The sequence below is a fragment of the Zingiber officinale genome, chromosome 11B, assembly GCF_018446385.1.
Source record: "Zingiber officinale cultivar Zhangliang chromosome 11B, Zo_v1.1, whole genome shotgun sequence".
Lineage (NCBI taxonomy): Eukaryota > Viridiplantae > Streptophyta > Magnoliopsida > Zingiberales > Zingiberaceae > Zingiber > Zingiber officinale.
In genome coordinates this window covers 9,375,993-9,391,022 of record NC_056007.1, presented here as the reverse complement: position 1 = coordinate 9,391,022, position 15,030 = coordinate 9,375,993, and the positions used below count along the sequence as shown (strand labels likewise).

General features: G+C 39.6%; 2 non-coding genes across 2 annotated transcripts; both read left to right on the top strand.

Moving 5' to 3' along the window:
* LOC122035550 lies at window positions 1–110 on the top strand. Its single transcript, XR_006127096.1, has one exon. It is a non-coding gene; the product is annotated as a small nucleolar RNA R71 (small nucleolar RNA).
* A 7,702-nt stretch (window positions 111–7,812) lies between these two features.
* On the top strand, window positions 7,813–7,922 carry LOC122035537. Its single transcript, XR_006127086.1, has one exon. It is a non-coding gene; the product is annotated as a small nucleolar RNA R71 (small nucleolar RNA).
* The last annotated feature ends 7,108 nt before the right edge of the window (window positions 7,923–15,030 follow it).

Genomic DNA, 15,030 nt, shown 5'->3' with positions numbered 1-15,030 from the left:
AATCCATGATGTGGGCATTGTCTGAGCATATTGTTGTATCTATCTCATGCTTCAAATAAAGATTCTGAGTCTGATTGTCTGAAGCTTGCAATTAGATTTCTCATGTGAGCGGTCTTACTTGGAGGATAGAATTTATCAAGGAAATGTTGCTCACATTTCTCCCAAGTGGTTATGCTATTTGTGGGTAAGGAATTCAACCATTGTTTTGCTCTATCTCTTAAAGAAAACCCAAATAATAATAATTTCACGGCTTCAGATGGAACACTGTTCATCTTCATTGTGCTGCCGATTTCATAGAAAATTTCAAGATGTTGATTAGGATCTTCATGTGGTCTGCCTCCAAACTGATTTTGTTGCACCATAGTGATTATTGCAGGTTTGATCTCAAAATTATTGGCTTCAATAGATGGTCTTGTGATACTAGAATGAAGACCTTTGGCATAGGGTGTTGGATAATCTTTCAATAGTTTGTTTGCCATAATAGAGCATTCTTGTTCTTCTTGATTTCTTTGCAAAATCTTCCTTCTATGAAAAGTTCTATCAATCTCTATATCAAGAGGTAATAAATTTCCTGCAAAGTTAGATCTACGCATACAAGAACAAGATCTCAAGTTTTTTTTTAGAATTTCTTTTTACTTGAAAAACAAACTAGATCAAAATACTGAAAATATAAAATACAGAATTTGAATTGCAGCAAGTTAAATTGCAATAAAAAGTAAAGAAAAATAAAAGGAAGGATTGTGAAAACAGAATTTCTAAGACTAGTTTCAACTATGTAATAGAAAAGAAAAGAAAGGTCTAGTCTAACTCAAATGATTATCTCTAATATTATAGACGCAGTCCCCGACAACGATGCTAAAAACTTGTTTACTCAGCCGCAAGTGCACAATTTCGTCATAAATAATAAAAAGATATTGAATCCACTGGGACTTGTTATAAGTACTAGAGATGTCTCACAACAAATTAGCTAAACAATCGACAAAGGAAATGAACGTACTGAGTATCAACTAGAAATAGAAATAGAAAAGCAAATGTAAGAACTTGGTTTTGTGAGATTTTTAGGAGTCTGGTTTCATTGTGATATTTATCAATGTAAGGTGATCTACCAATTCTTATCCTCAATTGTCATGAATTTACAAGAAGTTGTCGATTCCTCCTGCAGAAATCAACCGACAAGGAATTTTTATCTATACCTCTAGTAATTTGATAGTTATGGTCTCTATGAAGTCAGTTAGTGGGGCAGCCTGTCACCGCTTTGTCATACAACATAGAAGCACATCACCATTCAATCAACATAAAGGCATAAGGAATAAATGCACTCAACCAATCTACCTCCTTGTAAGACTAGCTTCACCCTTCAAGGTGATTCCCTAGATGTCCGTTAGCGGGGTAGCTTGTCACTAGCGCCCCTCGGTCATATGATCTAGGGAATCCCTCTACGAGATCCACAAGTGGCAGAAACATCCAATCCAGTGTGGAAATCAGATTCAAACATAATTAATCCACACAAGATCAAATAGATACAAAACATAACAACATCATTGATATAGGAAATTGGCACATCCATGAGATTCTTACATTAAATCATACCACAAATACTCTCTTGGTCCTAGAACAATGAATCTACTCCATAATGTAAAGATAGAGATTCGAAGATGAAGATATCACAAACATTTCAACTCAAATCGAGAGAAGGGAATAGAAATGCTTATCTAGCGACGATCAGTGATCTTCAGAACCAATCCCTCGCTTCTGGAGTTGAATCTGAGATGGAAATGGCTTAGGAACACTGGATCACAGTTGGAGATTGACCCCAAATTTGATCTCCCCAAAAGGGAGAGCCTTCTCCCTTTGAAAAGAGGAAGAAGATCTTTATATAGTGCAGAGCATGGGCACCACACGACCCGTGGCTGTGGCACACACGACCCCAGCTGCTCTGCCCTCGGCCAAGGTCACACGACTGTGTGGCCTTCACACGGCCGTGAACTGTTCTTTTTCTGGTTGGCTCACACGCCCGTGCCAATCTTTGCCTCTGAACACCTCACACGGTCGTGTGGCACACTTGGCCTGGGCTTGCCTCTTCTCCGGAATGCTGCACGACCATGTGGAGAAGTTGCTTAGGTCGTGTAGATCTACATGGCTAGGTTTTGGTTGTGCTTGCTGGGATGACACGGTCGTGCCAATCCAAACGACCATGTCATTCTCCTCCTCTGGTGAAGCTACACGACCTGTCTGCTCCACACGACCAAGGTCATTTTCCTTCCTGCTCCTTTGACACGGCCGTGTGGCTCACATGGCCAATGTTGTCTTCCTTTGCTTGTTGCCTATATCAGCTATAAACACCATTTCTTCTCTAAATTTGACTCTTGACGACAGAAAATACATAAGAGCAGATCTCCGAATAAAGAAAAGTGTTTATGATTAAAATAAGTCAAAGAGCATGAAAATGTATAGACAAAGCATGCGTAAAATATGTAAATGAGCGTTAAAACATGCTAAACAAATGTATACAATCTATGCACATCACACCCCCAGACTTAAACTTTTGCTTGTCCTCAAGCAAAATGTCGCAATCTAAACTCAGGTGTTCTATCATGCATCATAATCCCTAGTGCACTTTCCTAGCCCTATCTACAAGTTTCATTGATGAGCATGATCATGGAAATAATTCAAGTATGGCCTAAGCATAAGTCTCTTGTGCACAGTGCAATAAATGACTCAAACTCTTCAAGTTTTGATCTTTGTCTTAGTCAAGTGGTCATCCAATCGAGTTCCTAATGTTCCCGGTGATAGACACTTATCTGCCACACACTTGGTTCATGTTTTTCAATCCACCTAAGGTTTCAAAGGCGTACTCGATATCAAGAGAAGCCTAGCAGTCATTTCCCCAGTAACCTAACTCGGTCTCAAAGGGGTAATTTGCTAGTTTCCACTCACGAAAATTATTTTTTATATCCCTTATTCAATTTTTTTTAATCTTAAGTGATTGCAATGTACAACACTTGAACACAAATGCACATAAGTACAAATGTTGGAATATTTCAATTTTTTCAAATGAGCTTATATGATTCGAGCATCATCCAGTAACCAAAATATAGTTTGAGAAATCACCATAGGAACTAAGTACTAAACAAATAAGATGAATCATGACTATTTCAATGATATCAACTATTCAAGTTCAAGTAAAGTGAAAATAAGATCCTTAAAGTTAAGCCAAAACTTAAATTTATCCCCGTACAATACTTAGCTCATATCATGCTACTTAAGATAGAGAAAAGAGGAGTACTAGACATACTAGCATTATACCAATAACATCATGAATTAAGATATAAACGTGCTAACAATTTTGCTCTTAAACAAGTCAGTAGTAGAAAGGAATGATGTTCTCAGTGTGCCTAAAGGTTTTAAAGGACAGTCAAGTGACAGTAAAAAAAAACAAAAACATCAAGCAAAGCAAAGAAAAATTCAAGACTGAAAATGTAAAATGTAGAAATTTGAACCGAAAATGCAGAAATTTTCAAGTTGCAAACACCCCCTAGACTTAAACTTTTCATCGTCTTAATGAAATCAATATGGCAAAGGTGGTGGAGGAGGACGGGTAAATGGAGGTCGGGGAAATGGAGGTCTACGCGGTCGACCAACAGGAAAGCTCGGAAAAGCAAGAGTCTTGCTCGAGATCCTATGATATGCATAGAGGGCATCAACTTATTGACGCATAACGTTCATGCCCTTCATGAACTCTCTCATTCTAACTTGATCCGTATCATAATCCTGGACAAATTCAGCCACCTGACCCTGAAAGTTTCTAGTGAACGGAAAATGATTTTGTACCTCTCTATATTGGTCATCAGATAAGCTAAAGCGACCCTCCAATATTACTCGTTGGGCCTCTTACTTCTCATGCAACGAGTCTAGAGAGGCGCAAAAATCAGAAAAATCAAATCTAGAGTGACCTATACCAAAGGTGAAAGAGTGCCTAGCAGGTTCTAGATGTCCGGATGGCTGCGGGTGTCCAGATGTCAATGGCTCACGATGGGGCTCGATGTCTCCGGACAAGGACGGGACATTCTCAGGATCTACATTAGTGATCACCCAATTAGAAGGGTTGCGAACAGAGGTCCGCTCGGGATAAGGAAGTGGTAGTGGAAACCCTTCCTTTTTAGGAAAGACAAAACCATTCTCATCCCGGCAAATCATTTTTATAGAAAGACAAGTATCAATATCGATCATGTCATTGCCATGAATGATTTCTAACTCATTTAGATCACAACCCAAATTTATAGCTATTTGGCTAATCAATCCTCCAAATACAATCGATCCAGAGGATGCTTTCCCGACTCTCACTAAGTTTTGCAAAAAATAGAAACCGGAATCAAAGTCAACCTTATGTAACATAGCCCATAGAGCATAAAGTTTCACCTTCCTAACAACTCCTTCGCTTTCTCCTCTACCAAAAATAGTTTTACTCATAACTCGATGTAAGTATCTAAAGATGGACTTTTGCATATGGGAAGCTTTAGCTCTAGAAGGCTCATAAGGATGCTCTAATCCGGTGATTTGATTCCAAAAACTATTCCAATTAAATCTAGGGTCAAACCTACAAGAGTCGTCGGTAGGAAAACCAAAACAACTATTGAAATCACTAAATGCCCACTAAAATTCTTGATTCATTAATCTAAAAGTAATCTTCCCAATATAATCATCTTCATTAACATAATGGACATCTAATGAACTCAAAAATTCAAATATAATTCGAAGGTATGTAGGAAGATGTGTGTACATGATATTATCCCAATCTAGAGAGCTAATCATCCAATCTACATCATCTCTAATTCTTACAATGTTTAAAATAGTTGGGTCCATGTATCGTGTACACACAACCTTTCTTGTGGTAAGAATATCAAATCAAGCTTTATGATCCTCATTTCTAAAAAGAATATTGAATTCATTATCGTTACCTTCGCCACGTGCTCTTTGTTTGCCTTTGCCCTTTACGATTTCTCCGTTCCCTTCTCCTTTGATGGTTCCTTTTCTAGGCTTGAACCACCACTTCCTTTTCGAAGCTTCTTCAATAGGTTAGACATGATGTTGAGTTTAAAGAAGGGAAGAGTGTTTGGTTGGAGAAGTAAAATCTTAAGAAGGTAGATCCAAAAATGAAGATCTTATTTAGGGAGTTTTCAGATCTTGAAGGTGGAGGAGAAGAATTTCTATTCAGATCTAGATCTACATCCTGTTTATGAAGAAGAATGAGTGAGGGATCTAGATTTGTGAAGCAAAGAAGAGAAGATGAAGATGAGAGAAGTTAGAAAAGAGGAAATTTGCTTGGTGGTGTGGCCAACACGACTTTGACACGGTCGTGTCTTATAGACACAGCCAAGCAAAAGTGCTTCACACGACCGTGTAGATCTACACGGCCTAAACTGTCCTCCCCACGGCCAGATCTACACGATCTTGCTAAAATGGCACGGGCACCACATGCTCCTTCTCGGCTTTACTCACACGGCTGTGTTTATCACATGGTCGTATTCTTTTCCTTTTCTGCTATTCTCGCACACCCATGTGGCACACATGACCTTCTTCATCATCATCTCTAGAGTTCTCACACGGTCGTGCGGAGTTGCACGACCTTGACCTCCTTCTTCTCGGATGGACACACGGGCAGTGTGAATCACACGACTTTGTGCTCCTCCACCCCTGTAAGTGTCACACGACCATGTATGGTACATGGCCGGGCTCTATCAAGGCTGAAATTACTACACTTCCTCCTTGGTCACTTCTCCAATGCTTCTATGTCTATGAAATAATCATGGCCAGCTCATGGAAGCTATGCCCAACCTGAAAATAGAAATAAAATCAAATTAAAAACTCTAATTAATGAAAAAAAACTCAAATTAAATCTAACAAAAGAACCCTTGGGTTCCATCCCAAGAAGTGCTTATTTAATGTCATTAGCTCGACCCCGTCTCCGTTTCCACGACTATACCCAAGGAGATATGGATTTCTCTCCTAGGGTTGAGTGGGTTCATTCTTGCCCTCGGAGGGCAAATGTATTTTTCACTTTTAATGGGAGGCCTTCTCCCAATGCTTGTCGGATCAGGTTCTTCATCCGACGACCTCCCATAAGGATGGAAGTTCCAATCCTCGAATTTGCAAGCATATGCCCCGCTGCAAACACTCACCAGAAAAGAAGAGACATGTTTAGAAGAATTAGATAAATCATATTCCAACCTTTCCTTACCGATTACCAATGAAAGTTTATAATTTTTACATCAATTATTGCTCCAGCTATTGCAAGGAAGGGTCTTCCTAATATGATTGGAATTTTCGGGTCTTCTTCCATGTCAAGTACCACAAAATTTGTGGGAATAATGCTCCCATTAACTTCTACCGGCACATCTTTCACAATACCCATAGGGTACCTGCAAGAATGATCAGTTAATTGCAGTTCCATGGTAGTAAATTTAAAGTTTTTGAGCCCTAGCTTATTACAAATTGAGTATGGAATAAGGCTAACACTTGCCCCTAAATCACAAAAAACCTTTTCTATAAATTTAGCTCCTATAGTGCAAGGTATATAAATGCTTCTTGGATCTTGGAGCTTTGGGGAAGTGTTCTTCTTAAATAAAGCGCTACATTCTTCAGTAAGAGCTACGGTCTCGATGTCTCCGTTTTTCTTTTGTTGGACATAATATCATTCAAAAATTTGGCAAACTTCAGCATTTGTTGAATCGCATCAATCAAAGGTACCTCAACACAAATATCTTTAACTTTATCCAGAAATCTGCCCAACTCTTCATCTTTCTTCATCATGATTAATCTTTGAGGAAAAGGGATTACTTGACTTTGATGATAAAGTGGAAGAGTCTCTTCAACCTTCTTGGTAGTCTCCTCTTCATCTTGAACTTGAATGAGTTCAAGTGTTGGAGGAGAGAGCTCTTCTTGACTTTTCATTCCTTTTGGAGCAGTCACTTGAGAATCTCCCGAGGTCCGTCCGCTCCTAAGTTTAAATTTATTACAATTTTTCATTGGGTTGACATCAGGTTTTCTTGGAAATTGTCCTGGTGCTCTTGAAGATGAGGAAGCTATTTGGGCAATTTAGCTATCTTGTATTTTTTGGTGCTTCTCTGAATTGTCTATTCTCTGAGTGAGTAGGTTGATCTCTTGTTTCATTTCGTTTTGATTGGAAATAACTTCTTCAATCATTTTCTCTAATTTAGAAAATTGATACCCTTGAGAAGATTGTTGTTGATAGCCTTGTTGTCCAGGCTGATAGCTTGGTTTAATCCCCATGGATGGTCCTTGTTCTTGATTATTTATATAAGAGAAGTTGGGATGATTCTTCCAACCAGGGTTGTAGGTGTTGGAGTATGGGTTATTCTATTTTTGATTGTAACCCATGATAGCATCACACTGCTCTATTTGATTAATTTGTGCAGAAATAGCTCCTAAAGGACATGAGTCTTGAGAATGATCTGAGCTTCCGTAAGTTTCACAAACACATACTATGGCATTTATCGTGCTAGAACTTGTACCCATGTTTTCCAGCTTTTTAGTGATAGCATCCAGTTTTGAAGACATCAAAGTAATTGCATCTACATCAAATTTTCCTGATACTTTAGCTGGGGTGCATAAGAATAGCCTCCACTTCTTTCTGTTGCCCATTGATGATGGTTTTGCGCTACACTCTAAATTATATCCTCGGCCTCATCTAAACTTTTATTCATAAGTGCCCCTCCAGCTGCAGAATCTAGAGATACCTTTGTATGATAGTTGATGTCATTGTAAAAAGTATGTAGAACCAACCATTTTTCTAATCCATGATGTGGGCATTGTCTGAGCATATTGTTGTATCTATCTCATGCTTCAAATAAAGATTCTGAGTTTGATTGTCTGAAGCTTGCAATTAGATTTCTCATGTGAGCGGTCTTACTTGGAGGATAGAATTTATCAAGGAAATGTTGTTCACATTTCTCCTAAGTGGTTATGCTATTTGTGGGTAAGGAATTCAACCATTGTTTTGCTCTATCTCTTAAAGAAAATCCAAATAATAATAATCTCACCGCTTCAGATGGAACACTGTTCATCTTCATTGTGCTGCCGATTTCATAGAAAATTTCAAGATGTTGATTAGGATCTTCATGTGGTCTGCCTCCAAACTGATTTTGTTGCACCATAGTGATTATTGCAGGTTTGATCTCAAAATTATTGGCTTCAATAGATGGTCTTGTGATACTAGAATGAAGACCTCTGGCATAGGGTGTTGGATAATCTTTCAATAGTTTGTTTGCCATTGTAGAACATTCTTGTTCTTCTTGATTTCTTTGCAAAATCTTCCTTCTATGAAAAGTTCTATCAATCTCTAGATCAAGAGGTAATAAATTTTCTGCAAAGTTAGATCTACGCATACTAGAACAAGATCTCAAGTTTTTTTTTAGAATTTCTTTTTACTTGAAAAACAAACTAGATCAAAATGCTGAAAATATAAAATACAGAATTTGAATTGCAGCAAGTTAAATTGCAAGAAAAAGTAAAGAAAAATAAAAGGTAGGATTGTGAAAACAGAATTTCTAAGACTAGTTCCAACTATGTAATAGAAAAGAAAAGAAAGGTCTAGTCTAACTCAAATGATTATCTCTAATATTATAGACGCAGTCCCCGACAACGATGCTAAAAACTTGTTAACTCAACCGCAAGTACACAATTTCATCGTAAATAATAAAAAGATATTGAATCCACAGGGACTGGTTATAAGTACTAGAGATGTCTCACAACGAATTAGCTAAACAATCGACAAAGGAATGGAACGTACTGAGTATCAACTAGAAATAGAAATAGAAAAGAAAATGTAAGAACTTGGTTTTGTGAGAGTTTTAGGAGTCTGGTTTCATTGTGATATTTATCAATGTAAGGTGATCTACCAATTCGTATCCTCAATTGTCATGAATTTACAAGAAGTTGTCGATTCCTCCTGCAGAAGTCAACCGACAAGGAATTTTTATCTATACCTCTAGTAATTTGATAGTTATGGTCTCTATGAAGTCCGTTAGTGGGGCAACCAGTCACCGCTCTGTCATACAACATAGAAGCACATCTCCATTCAATCCACATAAAGGCATAAGGAATAAATGCACTCAACCAATCCACCTCCTTGTAAGACTAGCTTCACCCTTCAAGGTGATTCCCTAGATGTCCGTTAGCGGGGTAGCTTGTCACTAGTGCCTCTCGGTCATACGATCTAGGGAATCCCTCTACGAGATCCACAAGTGGCACAAACATCCAATCCAGCGTGGAAATCAGATTCAAACATAATTAATCGACACAAGATCAAATAGATACAAAACATAACAACATCATTAATATAGGAAATTGGCACATCCATAAGATTCTTACATTAAATCATACTACAAATACTCTCTTGGTCCTAGAACAATGAATCTACTCCATAATGTAAAGATAGAGATTCGAAGATGAAGATATCACAAACATTTCAACTCAAATCGAGAGAAGGGAATAGAAATGCTTATCTAGCGACGATGAGTGATCTTCGGAACCAATCCCTCGCTTCTGGAGTTGAATCTAAGATGGAAATAGCTTAGGAACGCTGGATCACGGCTGGAGATTGACCCCAAACTTAATCTCCCCAAAAGGGAGAGCCTCCTCCCTTTTTAAAGAGGAAGAAGCTCTTTATATAGTGCAGGACACGGGCACCACATGACCCATGCCACGACCGTGTGGCACACATGACCCCAACTACGCTGCCCTCGGCCAAGGTCACACTATCGTGTGGCCTTCACACGACATGTACTATTCTTTTTCTGGTTGGTTCACACATAGTCGTGCCAATCTTTTCCTCTGGACTCCTCACACGGCCGTGTAGGAGACACGGCCAATCCACACGGTCTGGGCTTGCCTCTTCTCTAGAATACTGCACGACAATGTGGAGAAGTTGCTTAACCCATGTAGATCTACATGGCCAGGTTCTGGTTGTGCTTGCTGGGATGACACAGTCGTGCCAATCCACACAGTCGTGTCATTCTCCTCCTCTAGTGAAGCTACACGACCTGTCTGCTCCACACGACCAAGGTCATTTTCCTTCTTGCTCCTTTGACACGCCCGTGTGGCTCACACGACCAATGTTGTCTTCCTTTTCTTGTTGCCTAGATCAGCCACGAACACCATTTCTTCTCTAAATTCAACTTCTGATGACAGAAAATACATAAGAGCAGATCTCTGAATAAAGAAAAGTGTTTATGTTGAAAATAAGTCAAAGAGTATGAAAGTGTATAGACAAAACATGCGTAAAATACGTAAATGTGCATTAAAATATGCTAAACAAGTGTATACAATCTACGCACATCAAGCGGCGACCTTAAACCCTTGTCGTCATCAATGGTCGAGCAACGACCTTAAACCCTTGTCTTCATCAACGGTCGAGCGGCGACCTTAAACCCTGGTCTACATCAACGGTCGAGCAGCGACCTTAAACCCTAGTCTACATCAACAGTCGAGCGACGACCTTAAACCCAAGTCTTCGCCTAGTCTACATCAACGATCGAGCGACGACCTTAAAACCTGGTCTACACCAACGGTTGAGCAGCGACCTTAAACCCTGTTCTACATCAACAGTTGAGCGGCGACCTTAAACCCTTGTCTTCATCAACGGTCGAGTGGCGACCTTAAACCTTGTCATCATCAATGGCCGAGCGACGACCTTAAACCCTCATCTTCCCCAATGATCGAGCGACGACCTTAAACCCTTGGCTCGATGAACGAGCAGGCAATGATCTTATAACTCAAGAATAACGAATGGTCGACCGGGAAACATAGCGACCGTTCACGATCATTCTTCAGAATACTTGCATCACCAATCAGAAGGTCACATAATCATAATGAGTAACTCAAAAAATGAAACGGCTCGATCAGCTGGATAGAATAGTCACTGCTGATCGAAGAAGTCACGAGGCCACGAGTTTACGCAATGTTTGAAAGACGAGTGCAAAAACCAAATACTAGCAGAAGATATTAGCCACTCGACGCCTTCTTCTTCTTGACTTCCTCCTCCAAAAAGGTGAGCCTTTGGCACATGGCCAGGCTCTCTACCCAATACTACAAATAACCAGGAAAGTATTAGCGTCGATCGAGGAATATATTGAGAAAGTACAATAAAACACCACTTACCTCAGTAGACATCTGGGTGTGGCTGTCCGTAAGCGCCCCAGGAGACATCATCGCCACACTGTCTCGGGCGTCCGCCCATATCTGTGCGAGCGGTTCTTAGATAATTATTTGGTGCTCGGGGGCTCTAGATGCAGCGCCAGTCGACTCGCGCCATTCTTCGGTCAGCAGGTGAATAACCGCCGTAATATGGCACTGGCCGCTGGGGGCTGACTGGGCAGAGGGAGATGGCATGAAGGCCACTGGCAGTGTGTAGAGAGTACCTTCTGGCAGGCAAGATAATGATGGCGTCTGATCGGATGACTCAGGGGTAGCGAACTCTTGGACTGGCGCGGGGATCGACGTTTCCACCTGTTCGGCAAACCGCACCACTAAAGATGCAGAGTGTGATGAAGGCTCCGCCTGGCGCCTCTTGCGCTTGATCAGCGACTCTCCTGAGGAAGTCGAACCAGACGCCGCTTCAACTTGAACGACCGGGTGTCGTTTGGAGGGAAGTGATGATCCACCAGCAGCTCCACCACTCACCAAGACTGGAGACACTTCGCTCTCATCTTGAGGGTCTTCTTGGGAGCCAACTGGCTGCAGGCCATGACTCTTCAACTCCTCCATAGCTATTGCATTGATTGCGACATCCACAAGCTTAGTCTTGCCAGCCAAACACGCGCGTAGCATGACTTCGGTTGTAAAAGAGGAAGAAAAATCAGTTAGAATCAAAGGAAGGAGTGAAGAAGTTGCATACCTAAGTTGGACGGAAGGTAGATGTGGATCAGACTTAAGTCGAAGATGTAGAGGACACCCTCCAGCAACAACTTATGGATGCCATATTTTTGACCGACCAACATTGAAGCTACGTTAATGTAGTCTGATCGACTCTTGTACTGTTTCAAGTGAGGTTGATTCACCACTTTGAGCTGCCAGTGGATTGAGAAGTCTGGCCGCTCGGGAAGGCATACAAAGAATTAATATTCCCTCCAATGCTTGTTGGAGGTTGACATTTTGTCGAAGAAAACTAAGCCCACTTGGGCTTAGAAAAGAAAGTCCTTGGTTCGGACAATTTCGGGTAATAAAAGTAATGAAAGATCCGGGAAGTGAGAGTAATGTCGTCCAAGCGGAACAGAACAACTACCCCGCACAACAACCGAAAGGAGTTCGATACTAGTTGATGAAGGAAGATACGAAAGTATTTACAAATAGCGGGAAAAAAGGGATGAATAGGAAACCGCAGACCGGCGGTAAACTGATTCCTAAAGAAGGTAAGACAGTCGGGCGGCGGAGAGTGTGGCCGATCGGAAGAAGAAGGAAGAACAATCTGTTGGAGTGTATACTGAAAGCCTAAGCTTTTGTAAACATTTGTTTTGAATAAAGAATCACATTTGGTCAAATTATCTACATTTGTTTGTAGTTGTTCAATTAATTTATATTGTAGATAACATAGCATGTGGTGTCACATGCAGAAGATAATGTTATCAGTACCTTATAAATTATAAACAGTATCTCACGACCAAAATGGAAAGGAACAAATCATTAGAAGGTCGTAGTGTAATTAAGTATCAGTTTATCTTGACTGTATAATTACACTAGTACACTTAGAGTGTATTGAGTAGGACCATTAGAGGTCGTTTCTTTTATACTGACTTTATAAAGGAACAAAAACCTCAGTTATTATGGAAGTGTGTGCTCTTAATCCTAATATAATAACAAGCATATATATTTGATATTTATTTCTTTAATTTTTCAATGGGTGAGATTTAGTTCGATGAATCAATAAGCCCGATAAGTTGGGAAATGATATCACTTATAGTGTGTGTTGTTGATTATAGAAGGAAACTGTGTCCTAGAGATACTAGGTTGATAATGTCCCCAAGAGGAGCTCATAAAGATTGTCATGTTAAACCCTGCAGGTGGACTTAGTCCGACATGACGATAAGGTTGAGTGGTACTACTCTTGGACTTAGATATTAATTAAATGAGTTGTCAGTAACTCACTTAATTAGTGGACATTCGATATCTTAAACACAGGGAGACTAACACGCTCATAATAAGAAGGAGCCCAAAAATGTAATTTGGGATTGGTGCGGTAGTTCAATAATAGTTCTCTAGTGGAATGAATTATTATTGATAAAATTAAGTTGTGTGTTAGGACGGGATGCTTAATTTTATCGGGAGACCAAAACCAATTCCTCCTCTCGGTCCCTATCATAGCCTCTTATTTATAGAGTATTATACCCACCTATACCCACCTTCTATACCCACCAATAGGGGGTCGGCCAAGCTAGCTTGGGAACCAAGCTAGGGCCGGCCTAGGTATAAAATTGGGTGGCCGGCCCTAGCTTGAACCCAAGCTAGTGGGGGCCGGAAAAATTAAATTAAAAAGGAATTTTAATTTTAATTTTTATTATGTGGAAGAAATAATTTATTAAAGAGAATTTAAATTAAAATATTTCTCTTATAAAAGATCTACAAAAGATTAAAGAAAGAGATTAGATCTTTTTCCTTATTTGTAGATTGGTGAGATATTTTATTTTCTCTTTAAAATTATTCACATGTTGATAAAATTAAAATTATATAAATTTCCTTTTATCAACCATGAAGAGATTTTTGAAGAGAAATTTTTTTTTTTTAAATTTCAGGAAACAAATTAGGAAGTTTTAATTGTTGATTGAAACTTGTCCAATTTGTTCTTCATGATGTGGCCGGCCACTTGAATTTAATTAGGGAAATTTTATTTTATTTTTCTCAATTAAATCATGTCAAGGAAATTAAGGAAATTTTATTGTAATTAAATTTCCTAATTTGTCTAGGCCAAGGAATATAAAAGAAGGGGTGAGGGTGCCTTCATAAGAGACAACCTCTATTATTTTCTCTCCCTCTTTTGTTCCTTGGTGTGGCCGGCCATCATCATCATCTCCCTCTCTTCCTCTTGTGGTGGCCGAACCTCTCTCAAAGGCTTGGAGCTCTTGTGGTGGCCGGATACTACTTGGAGAAGAAGAAGAAGGAGGAGAGGAAGCTAACATCTCTTGGAGCTTGGTTAGTGTTTTGATTTTCTTCCTTGGTGAAGCTTCTTTCTTTGTGGCCGAACCTAGCTAAGAGGAGAAGAAGGTGGTTGGTGATTTCTCATCTCGGAAGATCGTTGCCCACACAACGTCCGAGGTTAGAAGAGGAATACGATAGAAGATCAAGAGGTTTTTCTATAAGGTATAACTAGTAATTTTTCTTTCCGCATCATGCTAGTTATTTATGGAAATAATACCAAATACAAGAGGCTTATGTTCTAAAATTTCGAATATATTTTTCGATGTTGTGTTCTTTTGTTTTTTCTTTTCCTTGTGATTTGATTGTTCTTTTCGGTTAACCTAAAGTTATTTTAGAAAAATTAAATATTAGATTTCTATAAAAGGTTTTGTCTAGTCGGTGGTGGTTGCTCCCATATCCAAGAAGGCCGTGTGCCTCGCCACGTCAGTACTGGGAACCAATTATGGAAATTAATATTTAATGGAATTAATAACTTAAGGTGATTTGGGTCGAACGTGTTAAGTTCCGCAAGAGATCCAAGTCAAAACCTAAAAGAACAAATATATTAAGTTTTGGATCAAACGTGTTAAGTTCCGCAGGCGATCCAAAATTTAATTTAAAAGAACACATGGTAGCTAGGAAAAGGTTCAGACCTTTGTACAAAATTTTTGTACAATGGAACCTCTAGGTTTTCCGAGTAGCAACCAACACAATCTTGTATCCAGAAGGAAAGTCAAAGGCGGCGGTCAAACTCTCAGTATCGCCGGCATCAAACCTGGACTCTGTAGAGGTGTACCAAAGCCCAAGGATGCCGGCGGGAGGCTGTGAAGAGCTTGCCATTAA